General features: G+C 43.2%; 1 long non-coding RNA gene across 2 annotated transcripts in view; it reads right to left on the bottom strand.

The window, feature by feature from the left end:
- The window catches only part of LOC144300355 (uncharacterized), a 31,826-nt gene extending 20,207 nt beyond the window's left edge, over nucleotides 1–11,619 (bottom strand). For both annotated transcript variants that reach the window (XR_013366923.1, XR_013366924.1), the window contains exons 1-2: nucleotides 11,479–11,619; nucleotides 10,729–10,836 (exon numbers count right to left, since the gene is read on the bottom strand). This is a non-coding gene — a long non-coding RNA (uncharacterized LOC144300355). The remainder of the gene's footprint in view (nucleotides 1–10,728; nucleotides 10,837–11,478) is intronic.
- Between the last annotated feature and the right edge of the window lie 2,835 nt (nucleotides 11,620–14,454).

The raw sequence follows: 14,454 nt of genomic DNA on the forward strand, positions 1-14,454 counted from the left end.
TACACACAAAACCCCCATAATGATCTATATTTAAAATAGACCTATTATCAAAAGTTATTTTAAGATCTATCAGCTGACAAGTTAGATTAGGCTTCCCTTCACTTCTGATGAAAGCAAAGAATTAGAAAATCCCTCAAAAATGATCATTACCCAGTCATTAGAATAATTCACTTTCTCAGCACTGACTTCCATACTTCCAATTTTCCCTTTGCCTTGCCCCCTTAGATGTGTTCCTATCTGAAGCAAGATAGTCTTTTGTAAAAAAAGGAGATAAGCCATTAATTATCAAGATCTCTTGGGAAAGAGGGAAGATAAAGATCTGGCAAATAATTCCCTTAAAATAGCCACATCTTCTTATCTCACTGTTTTTGACTTAAAATTACTTTTAAAATTAAGAAGTTACCAACAGTAACCAGCCAATTGTATGGCCAGGTTGGTTGCGGAAAAAAATGGTCAAATGAAATAGACGTTTCTAATGTTATTTCCTCACCCCCAGATGTGAGATCAAGTTTAAATGCTTGATTAGAAACCAGAAAAAGGAAAAAAGAAAAAAAAAAAAAAGAAAGAAACCAGGCCTAACTCAAAATAAAGAGGCAAACCCAGTATGAAATCTGAGATGAGCGGATGAACAGAGGACCAGAGTTAACCATGGATAAAAGAGCAAAGAGTTCTTCACAGTAAATATTTTTCCTTCTTTAAAAATTTCTACTAACTTCCAAGTTTCCACGGTGGAGAGTGAGACAGTTAATTCCAAAAGGCTAGGTGGGTGTAGAGGATGCAAATGCTCATGAATGGAGGGAAGCTAAATACCGTAGGTGTGTGCCAAGAGAAAGACCACAAACAGGTGAAGAGTTAGGGGTTAACCCAAATCAAAGAGCCAAAAGGGGGTTCTCCAACTAGGCTACTGAATCAACAATCTGGGCCTAGAAAAGAAGCAGGCACAGCAGATTTGGAAATACATAGGGATACGGATCAGAATTCCAGGGAGTGATTTATCTTCTAGAATCTGAGCACCTGTCTAAACTCCAGAGACCTCATGAATGTTTATTGGCATCTTGCTTTCGAGAATGGCCCGGGGCACAGCCAGGGGTCATTAGTCCTGATTTAAATCACGAATTTTACATCCTTGGGTTAAACATCTTGAATAACTTTCTGCTAAAGTGTAATCGTGGCCACAAAGGATGACTGACCTGGTCCTTAGCCAAAGTGAAATTAGGAGCCTTAAAACACTCCCCCCACTGGCCAGAATTTATTGCTTTCTTAAAACTGGCTCAATTCTGTTGTATGTAAATTGCACCTTAATAATTCAAATGAAAAAAAAATCAAGCAAACAAAATGTTGCACCTTCCAACTTTTAGGGTGGGAGGAAGAATTTTCAACTGGGAAACAACGACTGAGTGGTTTTCAACTCTGCTGGAGTCTGACCTTCCCTTCGATATTTTCTCATCGGTTTCTATCCATGCAACGCTTCTTGAGGCATGCGTGGCTCTCACTTCTTAAAATGCGTATCTCTTCTGACTTACAGCATGTTTTCATTTAAAAAGTTGGGAATGATTACAAATGATCAAATCTTACAAAATGTAATGTTTCTTCCGTATCTACTTTTCCCTACAAGCTTCTCTCCTTAGATGTAACCATCCATTTTTAACAATTTCAGTTTTTATCCTATTACACCTTCCTTTATGCAAATTCAGATATACATATCTTTTTTTAAACCAGATTGTATCATGACTAACATATTATTCTGAAACTTGCCTTTTTATTTAGTGACATATCACGTGTATCTTTCTACTGCTTATACATCTACTTCATTATTTTAAGTCGGAATTCTATTCTACTGAAAGAATGTGCCACAACTTTTTAAACCAGCCCTTCACTGATTTACTTTAAATTTGTTCTAATTCTTAACAATTTCAAAAATGCTACTAAGAATAGTCTTGAACAAGTATCCTTGCCCACTTTATATAAATATTTCTGCTCCAGAAATACTAAGAAATGGATTTGCCGAGGCAATGATATGTGTATTTTTACTTTTTTTTTTTTGATAGGTACTATTTTACACTTCTAATAATAGTGTATAGGAGTATCCTTATCTCCACTGTGATGTTTGGGGTTTTTGCCAATCTGAAAAATAAAGGTAGGATCTTACTTGGATTTTCATGTCCCCATTCATTAGTAAGGTTAAGTATTTTAAACTATGTTCACTGGCCGTTTGTATTTATGTTCCTAGACTTTCCTGGTAAAGGAAACCAGGATCTCTCATCCCAGAATATGCCACTTTGGCATATTGGATATCTTAAGTTAAAGAGACACTTAAGAAACAGCAGGTGCAAGGAGAAGATTCCAACCCTCCTTTTTTCCCCCTGAAAGCAGAAGATAAAATTCCCACGTGATAAGTACCTTCCCTATACCAGAAGGTAGGAAGACATCCTTATTGTCAGTGATGGGGAATTTGGGGACAATGATCTGTACAAACAACCTTGTTAAACTCACCCTTATCTTCTTACTTACTTCTTCACCATTTATTATTCCTATCCCACTTTGCTTTGTCTTGTCAATTCGTCACAAAAGTGTTGTTTCTTTGTCTAAAGGGTATAAAAAGCTCCCTGCTCTGGTCATTTCTCTGCATCTTCATTCTCTTGTGAAGGCTCCCATGTACATGTAAAAAAGTATATAAACCTGTATCCTTTTCTCCATTAATCTGTCTTATACAAATTTATTTATTTATTTATTTATTTATTTATTTATTTTACAAATAAAGTAAGACGGTATGTCCTTCTTCAAAGTGAGCTCTAAGGGGATACATTTTATGAATTTTGAGACACGTGCTTTCTTCGTCCTAGCTAGTACCAATGGAAAGGGTTTGGAGAATAACCAGGGTTCATTTCTTCTTCATATGGTCTCCACTAGGTTTGTTGACTGAATTGGGAAGATCACAGCACTCCAGCTGTTGCCACCAGGTGTAATTCACCACATTCACACACATGGATGCACAGAACATGACAGCCAAGTCAATGACTGATGCTTGGCAGACACCATGGATTGAATGTTGCCTTCTGATTTCAGAGATATTAAAATGTGAAAAAAAAAAAAAAGGACCATAGAACCCATCAAATATTATTTGCAATGGTAGCAAAATTATATATGATTATATAGTATATGAAATTAACTGATTATATATTTTGGTCCTCTTGCTAGCAATGAATCTGTTGCTAAGAAGCTATCTTGCATAATAATAATAAATGCAGAAAAGTCTGCATACAAAGATGTTTGCAACCATGTTACTTATATTTATAAAAATTAAAATAGTCTCTTTCTGACTACAAAGAAATAGCTAAATAAGGTATGATAAATTCATGCAGAGTACAAAACAGGTGTGCAGTAGGATTTCATTTATGTATATTTTTAAAATGCTCAACATTTATGGTTAGGAGAAAAATAGGATGAAAATATATCAAAATACTATTAATCAAATACCAAAATTTTTAAAGATTTTGTTTATTTTAGAGAGAGAGAGAGAGCATTCACTCTTGCAGGGGGAGGGGAAGATGGACAGGGAGAGAGAGAATCTCAAGCCCACTCAGTGCTGAACCTGACCCAGGGCTGGACCTGAGGACCCCGAGATCATGACCTGAGCCGAAGTCAAGAGTCAGGTGCTTAACCGACTGAACCACTTAGGTGCCCCTCAAATAAACATTTTTACAAATGTCATTATTTCTATTTTTACGTAGCTTGGGATTTGTCTTTGCTGTTTACTTTTCAGTGTACTGAATTTTTAAATTTTTTTTTTGATATTCTTTTTAAATTTTCTAAAAGCATATACAACTTAATTTATTGTTGATCTATTTATTTATTTATTTTTAATTTTATTTATTCATTCATGAGAGACACAGAGAGAGACAGAGAGGCAGAGACACAGGCAGAGGGAGAAGCAGGCTCCATGTACCGGGAGCCCGACGTGGGACTGGATCCCGGGTCTCCAGGATCACACCCTGAGCCGAAGGTGGCGCTAAACTACTGAGCCACTCGGGCTGCCCTATTGTTGATTTAATATTGTTTAATGTTTTACCATTATTTAATGAAAATCGCAGCCCCATATTGTATAAAACAATTTTCACTGTTTAGATTTTCCTTGCTATCACACGCTGCAGGCAGTTTCGTGATTTAAAAAACCCTGTAAATAAGAAAGTATTTGTCAGAATGTTTAAATATGTCTATTCCCTTCCAAAATCTTCAGCTGACCACAAAGTGCAATTCTTTCAGAAACTTAGAATATAACTTTTCAGTCTGAAAGCACCACTGCAAATTTATTCGTTCAGCTGCCTTTTTAGTTCCAAGCATTTTTCTGTCTCCTCGGTGATCTCGAAATAGCAAGGCATGTTGTTGCTAAAGTATCACCTGCCTGGTCCTGTGAGCTCAGGAACAAGGCAGACTTACACCGAAGAAATCTTGCCTTTAACTCTCCTATAACATTTTCATCTGCTCAGTTTTAACAGTCCCCCAATTAACATGATCGCCTTTCCTGTTTATACCCCTATGTTATGTCACCAAAAAAAGCCAACAGGGAATCCTGATTTCGGGTCTGTTCTTTTATCCCCATAACTACATGCATCTCGTCTCGTGCAATTCCAATCCAAAGTTATTGAAAGGGAAGGAGGTATGAGGTTTGCTTCCAAATCAAGAGAGCAAAGTACCTATCCTGCCTTATTTGGGGAATAAGACAGTGTTATCAATTTTCAGAATATTAGCGACAGCCACCTCCAAATATAGGTACAGAAACTGATTTCAAAGTTTAAGAAAATTTGTCTTTTAGCCTCTATATTATTTACACTTTAGGCTGCTTGCGTAAATATCTGAATTAGCTAAACGATATTATTTTTCACCTATATTCAGTTAAAGGAAGCGTTGTTGGAGTTAGTGTGGTGTTAGGATATAGGGTCACATGGCCGAGTTTGTTTTCTCACCACTGGTTAGGTGATTTTGGGGAGGTTATTTAAGTTCTCCAAAGCTTGGGGGAATGCCTGGATGGCTGAGTGGTTGAGCGTCTGCCTTCGGCTCAGGTCGTGGTCCCGGGGTCCTGGGATCGAGTCCCACATCAGTTTCCCCATGGGGAGCCTGCTTCTCCTTCTGCCTCTCTCTCTCTCTCTCTCTCTCTCTCTCTCTGTGTCTCATGAATCAATAAATAAAATCTTAAAAAATAAATTCTCCAAAGCTTGGTTTCTCTGAGTGTAAACTAGATAAAATGATAATATTTGTCAGAGGAAACAGCAGGCTTTTAGTTGGATCACTACAATTTGACTCAATAACCGTTTTGATAAGACCTCTCTATAGTCTTATCAGTTGATAATCCTCTTTACTCCACCTCTGACCTAGAAATTCCATATAAGGTACAATTCTTCCTGGCTTTTGTGAATCATCGCAGGGTGCCGAGTTACAAAAGAGCAACATGCCTTACCAGTAGGATAAAAGTTTCCAAACTGGTTTTGCCAAGAAAGTGCTCAAAGGACGCTCTGTGCTATCTGTAGTTGCAGATACTGTAAAGTCGCACACACTGGTCAGGACATGGTCTTGACTGTGGGAGAGGTGGGGAGAGGCTCTGATTCCATACTTCAACATGTATTGTTGCCTTTTAAATGTGTGAGAAGAGCTTATTGCCCCTTGATAATGAACATTTTTACACAGCAAACGTCATGTTGTGAAACATGGCCAAGCTCCATCAGTGAAAATATGACATTGAGCACTTTTCTTTGCAATAAGTACTGTCATTATGCCACCTTCCAGATCAAGCTTCCTTCCATTTTAAGCTATGTTTAGCTTTGAACGGAACACAGGCTTCCCTCAAAGGTTTTGCTGCCAACAGTAGAATGTAAAGAATAGCCTTGAACAAGCTGCTGCTGAATACACTACGTCTGGGGTCAGAACGTCAACAATCACTCTGCTGTCTCTCAGTTGATTAGATAAGCCACTTAAAGCTATACCCTTACCCAGGACAAGTTATTTCCAGCAGAAAATATTTGTGTCCATTGGGTGTCCATTGACATTAGCTGCAGGAGTCGTATGAATGAATCCCCTTTTATTTCAGAGGGTTTCACATCCCCTCCTCCCCCGCAAAATGAAAAGGTTAAGAAACCGGTTCCCTGTGAATAGGGGCCCTGTGTGACTGGGGAGTTGACTTTCTGAGTCAGCAGAACTGAGGTCGGTTATCTGGAAGAGGCCGCCAGCATTGGCAGCCTGGACCTAGAGGCCTGCATGAGCTTCGGAGTCTGATTATACCAAAGACAAAGGATTGTTGGCATCATCAGTTCAGTGAACAAGCAACAAGTGGGGCATTCCATTCCAGGGTGGAATTGGGTGACCTCATGATACTTCCCCGACTGTGAGAAAGTCACTTTTAGCTCAGTTGTTAAGAAACAAGGAAAGGTTTCCATTTCGTGAAAACTGTAGCTTGAGGGATTTTGATTTTTGTTTGACGGATCCCTCGTTGATGGAGAAAAACGAAAAATGTTTCGAAGGATGCTCTGTCTGAATGCTTAGATCTTCAGAAATTAGTTCTTTCGTTAAGTATTAATTGTGCTTTGCTACGTAGCGGAAACAGGAAAATGGATAAGACTTGCCGTCCTCAAGGAATATGCAGTTTGGTGAATAAATGCATACGTATCTTATGTCTAAGATAAACTCGGTCTCTCTGATCGTCACAGGGCCATCCTGTAGGAGAGACCTGGGCTGCCCCTGCATCCTTTGAAGACTCAGCTTCTTTGTCTATAAAATGAAGGCAATACTGGTCTTCCTAACTTTAAACTATAACCGAGAGGATGAAGTGTTACATCTGCAAGTATTAGAAAAAAAATATTTATTTATGTTTATTAATGTTTCTCAGCTTGTGATCTACCTATTGTATGGTCACCTTAGTCGGGGTGCTTGCGCAAGGACAGATCCCTGCCCCGTACCCCCGATCTGGTCTATTAGAGTATCTGAGAGTGCAGCCCAGGGAGCTGCATTTTAATAATGGCCCTCAAGGGATTCTTTGGCACATGGAGCCTGAGACATTGATTTGTGGATAGAGACTGTTGTGCAGGCAGCCTTATGAGAAGGTTCACATGTCCCAGGCACGTCCCAGAGGCTGGAAAGAGCCTCAGACATAACGAGGCCACGCAGAAAGTGGGCTGCGGACTGACGACCAGCTCCTCTCTCACTGTCTTTGCCAGTGTGGGATCCAGTAACTATGGCTCGGTAGGCAGTGGGGAGGCAAGACGTGGAAAGCCCTCAATATGCTCAGGTGCCCCTTTCTGCACCCTGTAGAATAAGGCCTCAGAGTATAGAACCTTCACTCATCCCTTGTCTACCTGAGAGACCTCTGTTGGCCCACAGTCACTTAAAATCTACAAATCTGTCCATTTGTGCAAGAAGTGTTTGGGGTAACATGTTTTTTACCCGGTGCTGTGTTAGTCGCTGTAGACACTGTGCTGAATTAGCAGACACGATTTCAGTGCTTGTGATTTTAACAGGCCAACGGAGTCAAACAAATCATCATGCAGCGAACCATGTAATGACAATCATGACAAATGCCACGAAGGACAAGTGAAAAGTATCATGAGACAGTATGACAGAGAACTAACCTAGACCAAGGATTCGGAAACCTGAGATTGGCCAACCTGAGGCCTGAGGTCAAACCTGAGATTGGCTTTGGGGGTGTTCAGCAAAAGTGTTGGGGGAGAAATAAATTTCTCAATTTTGAGATCGGCGAAGATGATGATAGATTTGAATAATGTTTTGTGAGAAGTGATTGAGGAAGTAAACATATTTTACTTTGGAAACCATCGTTTTCGAAGAGATGAAAAGATCTTAATTTCTAAAAAATAAGGAACTAAAACGTGAGAAAATAACACAAGTGTCTTGCAAAAAAAAAAAAAAAGTCTCTGAGAATTTTTTTTAGTGATTTTTCTAATGGCCTCAGTGCAAGATTACTAAATACCCAACAGTGGTGAGTTATTTAAGATGCTGCAAGCACGCAGTGGAGTACAATTCCACCTTAAGGATGTTGTTATAGATGATTTATTGGTTGGTTACATGAGAAAATAGGGTTTTGAACAAAATGGATGATAGTCTGTCTTTGTGAACATATTTAATAAAGAGGCACATATTGATGTTAGAAAAATCGATTCTGAGCAGGAAGGCTGGTTTGGCATGTCTGCATTTTCTAATTTTTCTACAAAGCTTCATCCCCAGGGAAGAATGAGAAAAATGTATCTTTAATAACAAATGTTGCAAACAAGCTTGTACTATCTTGACTGGATGTAAGGAGTTGTGGTGGGAGAGAGTGTGGGGCTGGGAGAGAAGAAAGGACTTAATGTCCACGTTCAGATTCAACGCCTTTCCTGAGAACGAGAAGAAAAGACTTTTTCCCTTCAGCCAAAGGGCAGGAGCAGAATAAAAGTGCAATGTTATACAGCAGAAAAATGAAGTTCTGAAGACAGAAGAGTTTCTTTTGCAGGATTAGAGCCATCCAGCAAGAGGTGTGTCTGCCTTGGGGGGGTGGGGTGGGATCTCCTCCATGTACCCGAGCATCCTAGGCCGCAAGAGGAGTTCTGGGAGGGCGAGGGTGAGGGTGAAGGGTGGACAATGGCTCCTGAGTCCCTTCCGGATTCAAGGGTCTGCGATTTTATGGACTTTAGCCTTTCCCCCAGGACGTGCAAATAACCACGTTGTGTGTAGGACTTGAGGCTCCTTTTTTTTTTTTTTTAACAAAAAAATTAAAGTTTAATCCACAGGCAACTGAGTAATATTCACTAACAATTTGACTCTAATGCCCACAAGCTACCCTTACTATTAGGGATGACTTCTTTATTTTTTATTTACTTATTTACTTTTTAGGGGTGACTTCTTTAACGCATATTCTAGATATCATTCAAGGTATGGAAGAAAATTTATTTAGCTTAGTGACGCTTTAGTTTCACAATAATGCATACCCTTGGCACTGTAAGCCCCTAAAGTTCCATAAATAGCTTTAATAAGGTAAATATTTAGGTTGATTTTAAGAGGCTGTCAGACATTAAGTTTGAGAAAGTTAGTGGTTTTCAAAATTTGCATATGTGACAAAACAGTAAAATAAATCTTTTCCTGGCAGGAGCCAGGAAAGTAGAAAGGGAATGCCCAGCACTCTTATTCCCATTATGTTTTATTTCTTCACTGCAAATCTAGCCTTTGAAAATGTCCATGCGATGCTAATGCCCTTTTTATTCTTATTTTACATGGCTCATGCGAGTATTTGATGAGGCCCAGGACTTTTAGTTTTGCTCAGAATCCTTCAGCTGCAGGAGCTGGAGAATGTTACTGCCTTCTAAAAGTCTCATCTACTCTTTGTTTGTTTGTTTAAATAGCTTGAGTACAAAGTTCAGTGGCTTTTGGCCGTAGGTAGCGGTGACCAAATTGGAGCCTCCTTCATTTAAAAAAAAAAAAAATGCATCTATCAATCGGAAAAGGACAAACATTAAATCAGAAAAGGATAAACATTATATGGTGTCATTCATTTGGGGAATATAAAAATTAGTGAAAGGGAATAAAGGGAAAGGAGAGAAAATGAGTGAAAATAGCAGTGAGGGTGACAAACCATGAGAGACACCTAACTCTGGGAAATGAACAAGGGGTAGTGGAAGGGGAGGTGGGTGGGGGGACGGGGTGACTGGGTGATGGGCAATGAGGGGGCACTTGGCGGGACGAGCACTGGGTGTTAAGCTATATGTTGGCAAATTGAGCTCCAATAAAAAAAAAATTTTTAAAAATGCATCTATCACAAGAGGTGTATTTTTTGTATTTTAATTTAATTTTTTATTTTTTATTTTATTTTTTATTTCTAGAAGAGGTGTATTTATGAGCAGCTCACACATTATAATAATCCTGCAGATTTAGAGGTGGAGCATCCTCTGAGGCCCAGCTCTTGTTCGTGTGGGTACTGTGCCGAGTGCCCTGCGTGGACCTTCCTCCTGGGACAGGGGCCCGAAGCACATTTCGCGCATCGTGTTCCAATCTTTACTCATCCACTGCATTCTGGACCATTGCAAAGAGCATGAGCCAGCTCGGGGGGGGGGGGGGGGGGGGGGGGTGCATTCAAAGAAGCGCATGTGTTATTTTGACAGTGGCGCCGCAGAGACACAGGCATTTCTATTCGCCCCAAATACCATGAAAAGCATGAGAGCTAAGGCTTTCAGTGACTTTCATTTTCCAAGAAAAATAATGGCATTGGTTTGTTTAGAGGCCCCTTCACACACAGCCCGACAGGATGCAAACTGCCCTTGTGATGTTTTTGCCAGCGCCCTGGACTCTTCTAGAATACAAATTAAGTGCTGAGCTCCCTCTAGTGACACAAGAGACATGCATTTAAGAACTTCGATATTGAACATATTTCCCAGTTTGATTCAATTATTTTTAATCCGGTTACTTTGCATTCCTTTTTTTTTTTTTTTTTTTGGTTACTTTGCATTCCATCTAATTTGCTACAACAGGCCTTTCTCCAGTCAGAAATTTCGTTAAGAAACAGTGAAATTACAATTTGAAAAGGTCACTAAACATGGACATTATAACAGGTGAACATGTATCCTGTGATTATAGCATAGTGAAAAAATAAAAGACGATTCCAGCTCTGTTTGTATAAGATGCCCCTTCTCCCTGCAACACACACGTACACACACACACACACACACACACACACCAGCTCTATTCTAATATACTCACCTGGAGGTCCAACAGCTTCCCCATTTGTTGGACAGGGGCCTTCTGGATTTGCCTGCTGAGAGTCAGATGAGGGTTGCTCCACGGATATGGGAGGAATAACTGTTAACACTACAGGAAAAATAAAACAGAGATCACGTAAGCAAGTCTTATGGATGAGCCATTAGGGCTATGTTCATGCCGCCTCCTCCTCTTCCTCCTCCTTCTTTTTTTTTTTTTTTTTTTAAATTCATGGAGACACACACACACACACACAGAGGCAGAGACACAGGCAGAGGGAGAAGCAGGCCCTATGCAGGGAGCCCCATGCGGGACTCGATCCCGGGACCCCAGGGTCACGCCCTGGGCCAGAGACAGGTGCTAAGCCGCTGAGCCCCCCAGGGACCCCCCCTCGTTCTTCTGTTAAAGGAGATACGAGTCTACCGAGTACCCTGCACGGGAGCAGTGGGCAGGACAGCAAAGGAGAGGGTGTCTGTGTGTCAAGAGGCAGCGGCGGGGGCTGCAGGTGAGGAAGGAGGGAAAGAGGCCTGGGCACCTGGAATGTCCGTGTTGGGGACCCGCAGCTGGAGCCCAAGGGTGGGCTTAGGTGCAGCACCTGCGAAGCTGCAGGCGTCCAGCCCGGCGGTCACCCCGGGCCCTCTTCCCTTCTGGGGTTTCCGCGGCTCAAGCCTGTGGCCTAAAAGTGGCCTCTGCATCCCCTACTCCGACCTGGCAGATTGGGCATGACTCTTGGGCTCTGGGCAGAGGTCTCACCTCCGGTAGCCGCCTGGTGCTGGAAGAGGCCGGGGAGGGGGTGTGGAGGGCAGCCGCAGCCCTGCTGTCCCCCCCGCACTTGGCAGTCCATTGGGGGTCCGTCCAGTTTTAGACCAGAGCAAGGCTTTTTTTTTTTTTAAGATTTTTATCTATTCATTTGCGAGAGAGAGAGAGAGAGAGAGAGAACATGAGCAGGAAGGAGGGAGAGAGGGAGAGGGAGAAGCAGACCCCGCTGAGAGGGAGCCTGCTGGGGGCTCGAACCCAGGGCCCCTGAAGGCTGATGCTTAGCCACCAGAGCTACCCGGTGGGCCCAGAGCATGGTGTTATATTGAGGTGCTGGTAGGCGACTTGAGTGACACTCCCTGGTGCCTGGAGGCCCATGGGACTTAGGGGGAGGGGACTGGGCCATGGTCCCACCAGGCTCCTTGTTCCATCATCGGTCCTTTAGGAGTTGTTGGATCCACGCAGACACAGGGGGGTGTTTTGCCTGCAGATCCAGGTGGTGCCTGGATCCTCAGAAACGAAGGAGAGGGAGAGCTCTGAAAGCATCAGGAAGGGACCTCAAGGGAGCCCCTCTGGGTGCAGATGCGCCCTGGCCCCGCTGTAGACGGGATGGGGGAGGAGAGCAAAGGGGGTCCCCAGCCTGTTGGCCCTCAGCCCTGCAGAGCACACGGGGCAGTTGTCCAGAGACCTCAGTGGTTTGAGGAGTTCCCTGAAGGGCAGGGAAGAAAAAGGAGAAGGAGGGAGGGATCCCTCTGAAGGGCAAAAGGGGAAATCCCTCACCCTTGTAGGAAAGGGTGGTCCAGCTAGTTCCCCCTGGGGCTTCAGATCCTCACCAAGGAGTAACCTGGGCCACAGGGTATCATTTTCTAGGGAGTACCACAGTCAATCCACTGATGGAAAGTCCCAAGAAATCCCTGGAGAATCTGGGGAAAGCCCCAGGCCAGCGAATGTGGGACAACCCCACGGGTGGAGACCAGAGGCCCGGGGGGGGGGGGGGGGGGGAGGGTGGTGAAAGGCAGAGCAAGGGAGACGCAAGGTTACTGAAGACACTGCCAGGGAGCCCAGGAGAGACTGTCTGCCTGTTCATGCTGTTTTAGTTATTTATTTGTTAAATATTTTACTTATTTATTCATGAGAGAGAGAGAGAGAGAGAGAGAGGCAGAGACCCAGGCAGAGGGAGAAGCAGGCTCCATGCAGAGGGGACTCGATCCCGGGACCCCGGGGTCAAACCCTGGGCCGAAGGCAGACACTCAACCACTGAGTCACCCAGGGGCCCCTGTTTCATTTGTTTCAAAAAGTCCAAAGACACTACCATGGTACTGGTTGTGAGTTTTGACTTTCTAGACCAAAACAACTCACGCGACCTGTCAACTATTCTCAAGCTTTCGGTTAGTGATTAAATGTCAGAAAATTGCCAGCTAACCTCACGACCAGAACAGAAACAACTCCCTCCTGCCATTCCCCTACCTGAGCACCCCAATGACTCTTCAGAAGTTCCATCTTATGCGGTTATGGCCTGTGTCAAGGGCCTGGGGCAGCCGGCGGGGGATGGGGGGCGCAGTGCAGTAATAGGAGTTGGGGGCCCGGAATCACACTGCTGAGCTTCATGGTCTGGTTCTGACCCGAAGCATGAGGCAGCTGGGGGGTACGTTTCCATCTGAAGCATGAGGTTTGTGAGAGTCTCCTCAATCACAAAACAAAAGCCATGCTTGTCCCTGCCTCATCCTATGGGCTCAGTGGAGTCGAACTCTTTTTGCACGTGGCTAAAATTTCTCAACAGTCTGAGACTCGCTTTTACAAACGTCACACCCCACTACTTGGAATACAAATGCTTCACTGTTTCAAGTTGGCCTATTCACTGTCTTCCGCCATCCCACGATCTCGTTCCTTCTCCCTCTCTCCTTCTCCCCACTCCTGTCCTCCCTGTCTTCCCCCCAGATCGGCCTGCACCCCGCTCTCCTCCCCCCCATCCTTAAGGACGAGCCAAACACCACTTCCTTGGCAGACGTTGAGCTCAGGAAAGTCACTGTGGCATATGCAGTATACTACATGCACCCCCCAGGGACCAGCTGGCACTGGTAAGGCACTTGGGTGATCCTGGGGCATCGTAAGCAGATCACACTCAAAGGCTTGGCCCTGAAAGGAGAATGGGAAGATTCCAGCTCTCTCACTCTCCTGGTTACTCCTGTTGTGGGAAAGGACACCAGGCTCACCGTGCACCAGAGGTTGCCTGGCTACTGTCAAAATATTTCCCAAGTCTCTGATTTTGCCAGAATTAATAGGCCCTGATACTTCTAAGAATGTGACATGAAGGAACTAATGCTCAGGTTCTCTTATGTTTAATTTAGGAAAATTTGGCACTGAAAATTAAGAGCGGTGAAAATGGCCAACTGGATTACTCGAATACACAAACAGGATCATGTGGCCTCAAAACCTAACATGATAACGTATATATTTTAGCTTTCCAAAAGCCCTCCCACATTGGTCATCTCATTTCATCCTTCCTACAACTTCACAAAAATTATGATTATTTTTTTTCTAAACAAAAAACTGTTTTTCAAATGGGCTTCAAGGGACCAGGAATGAGACGTGGAGAACTGTGTTTAACTCCTTTCTGAAGGTCCTAGCGAGCCACTGAATGGAATTCTTTCATTGGGACTTTTTTCTGTGAATCACTAATCCCTTTGAACTGTCTGAGGCAGGTCTCATTCCAGAGACCCAGGGCTGGAGTGGATGTCTCCGCACCTTCCTTGGTGTCCCTCTTTGCTCTTATTCAACACCTCTCACCAAAGGTGTGGAGTGTGGGAAGAGGAGGAAAGACATAGGAAAGAAGAGAGATTCAGGACGACAATGTGATACGCATGCGAGTGGGTGGGAGCAAAGGCTACTCCAAAGAAGAGAAATCAGCCATCCACCCTCAAAACCAGGTGTGGTCATCTGGGTATTGGGAAACCTCCTGGAAAGAGATGAGGG

This window comes from Canis aureus, chromosome 28, assembly GCF_053574225.1.
Source record: "Canis aureus isolate CA01 chromosome 28, VMU_Caureus_v.1.0, whole genome shotgun sequence".
NCBI lineage: Eukaryota > Metazoa > Chordata > Mammalia > Carnivora > Canidae > Canis > Canis aureus.